We start from the raw sequence: 6,459 nt of genomic DNA, 5'->3' as shown, positions 1-6,459 counted from the left end.
GATTTCTTATACAGCTTTCAGGGTGGTGTCATACCCTTTTCGCGTCACATTTAGCATCCATCTGCTAGTCGTGTTGAAGGTTAGTTTGCGACAGAGATTGGAACCAACGACCTATGTACAGCTGCCGAAATCTTAACTGACGTTCGTGACGGCAGTACTTTCTGTAATTCTGAGTGTTACAGAGCAGCTAACCTGCGAAAAGTCAAGTATAAGAAATGGCTCACCAAGCTCTTGCGTAATCTTGATCATCTGTCAAGTATTGTCCTTATTAAGGCGCAGGAGCATAGAAAAGGAGGTCGTCATGCGCACGCAGATTTGGGCGGCTCTATCTCCGTTTTTATGCCTTTCATTTTAAAGTTCGCCGTTCACCGAGAAGTGAGGCAGATATAGCACCTTCCGTTCCTCCAAACAAAGCAAACTAAAGGCGTTAATCACATTGCCAAACTATACGTCTCTTAACGGCAAGAATTCGCGGAATGAAAACGCCGTGTTAAAGGCGCTATTGCGTCTACAGCTTTGGTGTCATGCTGGCTTGAAATTATTTAATTTTAACTAGAGGCAGGCAGGTGGGCAGCTGAAAGCTGTGACACTCGAGGACAAATTTCATCAAAAGTTGATTCTTTCTACTAGTTTTTTGTTGAATGCGACCAGCTACACTGAAAATAAGGATTTCTTTACCCTCATTTACTGTACCGCGGAAAGTATGTCAGTCGGACATTCTTAGTTTACAAATGGACACACCCACACGTATGTGTAATATATATATATATATATATATTGCCGCGAAACCTTCAAAACAGTATTTGTTGTTTTTCAACAGCCGCCGGCATATAGGCTTATCACTGATTCTGGACCGCGTATCAGTTCTGTATTCTTTGTTTCTTATTGCTCGATGTCGCGAGTCACACCTTTATCAGTTTCGTTGTAGCGCAAGATGCACCGAGATCTGTCTCGAAGGTTCCGGCCACTCGGGTGTCTTTCCACAATGTTCCAGCCCGTGCTGGTAGCTGTTTGCGACGTTATCTAGATTGTTCTGTGCACCCTTTAAATTGAGCGTTGACGAGTGTGACGGGCATTCTTTGTCCGGACAGGAGAAAGTAATTGCCTACGCTAGCAGGTCACTCACAAAAGACGAAGCCAATTACTCGACGACCGAGAAGGAGTGCCTTGCAATCATCTGGACCACTTCTAAGTTTCGTCCATACCTATACGGCCGACCATTCAAGGTGGTAAGCGACCATCACGCGCTCTGCTGGCTGGCTAATTTGAAAGATCCCTCCGGCCGCCTTGCCAGATGGAGCCTACGACTTCAAGAATTTGACATGACTGTAGTCTATAAGTCGGCCCGAAAGCATTCCGACGCAGACTGCTTATCCCGCGCTCCCGTCGATGCTCCCCCGAAGGACGATGACGACGACGCCTTTTTGGGACCGGTAAGCGCCAGCAGTTTCGCAGAACAACAGCGATCAGACCCTGAGCTGAAAGCGCTAGCCGATTACTTGGAAGGAAAGACCGCTTCCCCTCCTGGTGTGTTCAGGCGACATTTATCATCCTTCACGTTAAGCAATGGCCTCCTCGTGAAGGAGAACTTCGCACCCAACAAGACCGCGCAGCTTCTCGTAGTGCCCAAAACCCTCCGGCAAGAGATTCTGCAGGCGTTACACGATGAGCCCACAGCAGGCCACCTGGGATTTGCGCGCACGTTGCATCGAATCCAGGAGAAGTACTACTGGCCGCGACTGCCTGCCGAAGTTGCCCACTACGTGAAGACGTGTCGTGAGTGCCAACGACGCAAGACGCCGCCGATCAGACCAGCAGGACTACTAAACCCGATTCCACCCCCAATCATGCCCTTTCAACAAATTGGGATGGATCTCCTTGGCCCGTTTCCATCTTCGTCTATGGGTAACAAGTGGATCATCGTGGCCACTGACTACCTTACCCGTTACGCCGAAGCAAAAGCACTGCCCAATGGTACCGCGGCAGAAGTCGCCAAATTTTTTGTCGAACAAATTCTCTTGCGACACGGCGCCCCAGAAGTGCTCATCATGGACCGGGGAACGGCGTTTACGGCAGAGTTGACGCAAGCCATCCTGGAATACAGTCACACAAGCCATCGACGAACAACTGCGTACCATCCCCAGACCAATGGCCTTACGGAGCGCCTGAACAAAACGATCGCGGACATGATCGCTATGTACGTCGACGCTGAACACAAGACCTGGGACGCCATCTTGCCGTACGTGATCTTCGCGTATAACACGGCAGTCCAGGAGACGACCAGAGCGACTCCGTTCAAGCTTGTGTACGGTAGGGAGCCCACGACGACGCTCGACGCAATGCTACCGCACGTAACCAACAAGTACAACCTCGACGTCGCCGCCTATACCAGCAGCGGGCAGAGGAAGCCCGACGACTCGCACGGCTGCGTATTAAAGACCAACAGCGCACCGACAGCCGACGATACAACTTACGACGACACCACACAGAGTACAATCCAGAAGACCAAGTGTGGGTTTGGACACCTGTTCGCCGTCGCGGATTAAGTGAAAAGTTGTTGCGTCGATACTTTGGGCCGTACAAAATCATTCACCGCGTCGGCCCACTGGACTATGAAGTCATTCCCGACGGAATATCAGCATCACAACGGCGACGCGCACGCCCAGAAATTGTACATGTTGTACGACTGAAGCCATATTACGGGCGTGTTTAAAATTTGCAGTGCTTATGTTTAAGTTGCTTTGTTTTGGAACATCGAGGCGATGTTTTTTTTTTTTAAGGGGGGAGTAATGCCGCGAAACCTTCAAAACAGTATTTGTTGTTTTTCAACAGCCGCCGGCATACAGGCTTATCACTGATTCTGGACCGCGTATCAGTTCCGTAATCTTTGTTAATGCTCGATGTTGCGAGTCACACCTTTATCAGTTTCGTTGTAGCGCAAGATGCACCGAGATCTGTCTCGAAGGTTCCGGCCACTCGGGTGTCTTTCCACAATGTTCCAGCCCGTGCTGGTAGCTGTTTGCGACGTTATCTAGATTGTTCTGTGCACCCTTTAAATTGAGCGTTGACGAGTGTGACGGGCATTCTTTGTCCGACAAACGACGAGCACGTTTGTTTCTATCGCCGCCGCCGAGTTGCTTAGTTCTTTTGCGGGCGCAAGTCAGCCCAAATAAAGAGTTTCTTTAGTGCAACCATCGACCCCTTCATTTGTGTCGTCGACCTCGTCACCACTACGTGACAATATATATGCTTAAACTGAACATTAAAAAGACAAAGATCATGGCGTCTGCCCCTATCAAGTCCTGGAGCATCAAGGGACAAGAAGTGGCAGCTGTGACAGATTTTCTCTTCTTTGGCTCCAAGATTACCCCGGAAAGAGACTGCAGCCATGAAATTGGGAGACGCCTGCTTCTGGGCAAGAGAGCCATGGCTAGCCTTGACCGCCTAGCAAAGAGCAGAGACATTACACTGCCAACCAAGATCCGTATAACTCGTGCTATGGTCTTTCCAGTTGTGATGTATGGATGCGAGAGTGGACTGTGAAGAAGGCTGACCGCCGAAGAACTGACGCGTTTGAATTGTGGTGCTGGCGGAGACTCTTGAGAGTTCCTTGGACGGCCAGAAGATCAAATCAGTCGATATTGTCGACCATAAACCCTGACTGCTCATTGGAGGGTCAAATTCTAAAGTTAAAGCTCAGCTACTTTGGTCATCTGATGAGAAGAGAGGAGTCGCTGGAGAAAGATTTGATGTTGGGAAAGTTTGAGGGTCACCGGAGAAGGGGTAGGCAGCGAACGCGATGGTTGGATGGCATCCTCGAGGCGCTGCAGATGAAATTATGTGATGTTAGGAAGATAGTGGGAGACCGGAAAGCGTGGCGTAATATGGTCCATTATATATATATATATATATATATATATATATATATATATATAGCTAAAGATTTCGGGCAGAAATGGCATTTTGTCTATGGTATGGTTCTTGCCTGATTCGATCAGAAGTCGGATGCTCCCATTGTATGCGGCGGCAATGCCGGTGCTATCGCTGAGGCAGTGGCTTGTCTTGCGTCGCAGCCGCCGCATATTATGGGAACATTCGACTTCTGATCGAATCAGGCCAGTACGCCAAACAACTTTATTATTAAAAATACCAACGGCAAAATTCCATTTCTGTGCGAAATTTTAGCTGCGAGGATTTTGCAGGTTTAGTTTAGAGGAGCATTCTACAGCGCGCTGATAATTGTTCAACGCCCTGTATATTCCTGGGTCTCCTCTTTTAGAGAGTTTTTATGTTTCTGCAAACGACCTACCTGCCTATCTGTCCTATAAATGCACTTTTCCACGGGCTGTCGGAATGCGGTAAATAACTCGTCTTGCCTCGACCAAGGTTTTCATTTGCTTGATCTTACTGTTCTGCACACATGCTCTCTTCTTCATTCCTTTTTTTTTTAATTTTCAAAAATAGGCTAATCAGTTTGGAAAGTGATGAGAACAGAATGCGTACACCGTGTCGTACGCATTCTGTATATTGCAGGAGACGTTATTTTTGCATGTCATCATTCATAATTTTTTCATTCGTTCCGATTTCAGCAGGTTCTTTTAATTTGAAGGTGTACAAACTGCCCCAAGAGCTAGCTCTATTGTTCTTAGTTTACCAGGGCTCCTTTTTTTCGCAGTGCTTCGGCGTGTTTCGTACTTGCTGCACCAGGCTGTCGGGTGGTTCGAATCGCCACTTCTCCGGCGCTTTTGTGATGAAACACGACGCATGCATGTTTTCCGCCACGCCGCACACCAGGCACTTCGCGTTTTTCAATGCAGCACACACGTGTTTGCAGCAGCATTGTGCGACACGATGCCTTCGAACATACGTTGAGTGGAAAACTTACAAAAGACCAGCTAGCTGGCTGCGGAGCCACGTACAACCTGTGATACTTGCACGTGGTCACTTATCCTTTCTAGTTCCGAGAATTCAGGAAACTGGGCATTGATTCCTTCGCTCGCCGTATGACACAGCGAAAAGGTGACGCACGCTCTTTTGTCCTGATAAGCTTGCCCCTTCAGTGAACATCAGAATTTTGGACACTGAATCTCAAGCGCCAATGATGGAGGTGGGGTAAGGAACAATCTGAAGAACCTGCTGCTCCCCGGAACTCTTTTCCACAGCATGAAGTCATTTTTCGCCTGACTTTCGGAAACTAGTTTGGCTGTAGCTTCCACAGTGCCTAGGCGGGGTACACAATACTTCATTGTGAACAATATGACAGGTCCCAGGGAGCCCAAAATGCGTGCCTCTTTTCGACGGCGAGCACGTGGTGGCTCTGAACACATACTCTTCTCAAGGCTCCATGGGGTCACGAGTCATTCCAGCAGAAGCGATGTCCTGTTCGGACGCGGAAGCATCGAGTGGTCTCAGTCATGCCTATGGGCTGCACTGGCCTTGAGTTGTAAATGTTTGTATCATACTCAACATACAAATAGATATATGCGAGCAAAGTCCTTCGTTGTCACTGCAGGGAACTACCCCCTGTAAAGACGTAATCTTAAATTAACTGACACGGCAGAATTCTGTTAAGGGCACAGCTCACGACGACTCTGCAATCAGCGACGACGTGGAGCTTGGATAAAGCAAGAGGTACGCATCTTCTAGTGCTGCAACAGTCTTGGGCTGCCCAAAAGCAGCAGCGGAGGAGAGGTCACGTTAGCAGATTCGCTGGGCCAGCGTTGAGAACAACTATGGTCTTGAAAGGTTGCTGCTGCTGCGGTGACGCCATGTACCAGCTTCGGACTCCATTACGCATGTCAATGATGGGCGACAGCAGCAGGTGCGGCGGCAGCGGTCAACGTAAACCGGCGCATGGGGCTTGTAAGTTCCATTTTTCAAACTTTTTGCTGCCCTTATTGTGGTTTTAAGCCGGTACTCGTTTAATCAGCATGCGTCGCAATAGTGAGCACAGTGTTAAGTCCGAGGTTCGAGTGGTCCCAATCTCTATGATCAGCAGGCGTGACTGCATGTGAGTGACCACCCATACGTATAGCATGTGTTTCAGCGAAGGTGAACCAGAAGTTTTAAAACCGGTTTTTGTGATATTGAGGTGGTTTCAAATTGTAGCTGTTTACATCAGGATACAGTTTAATCAAGCTAATTTGGTGGTTAACTAAACTCGTAACAATTGACTTCTTATGGCGCTTACGTAATCAATATTCGTGGTCACCCAAGTTTGCAAGTGCGAGATGCCGGGCTAGTGGGTACTGCATTCTTAAAGAACAGCGCAAGGAACAACACGGAAACACACAGAATGGATGGACACTGCCGTTGACTATACTTCGTCTCACAAGATGCTTGCAGCACTGCGAAAGGCAGAGGCACCCCAGTGTAATCAGGATCACGCGCACTGCAATAGGCAATTGTGTTCCTACGCGGCTCTTGCCACCAAATTGGCGGGGGCAACAGTATAAAAGC

This window comes from Amblyomma maculatum, chromosome 1 (genome assembly GCF_055883805.1).
Source record: "Amblyomma maculatum isolate TAMU_Amacu chromosome 1, ASM5588380v1, whole genome shotgun sequence".
Lineage (NCBI taxonomy): Eukaryota > Metazoa > Arthropoda > Arachnida > Ixodida > Ixodidae > Amblyomma > Amblyomma maculatum.
This window is presented reverse-complemented; position numbering follows the sequence as displayed.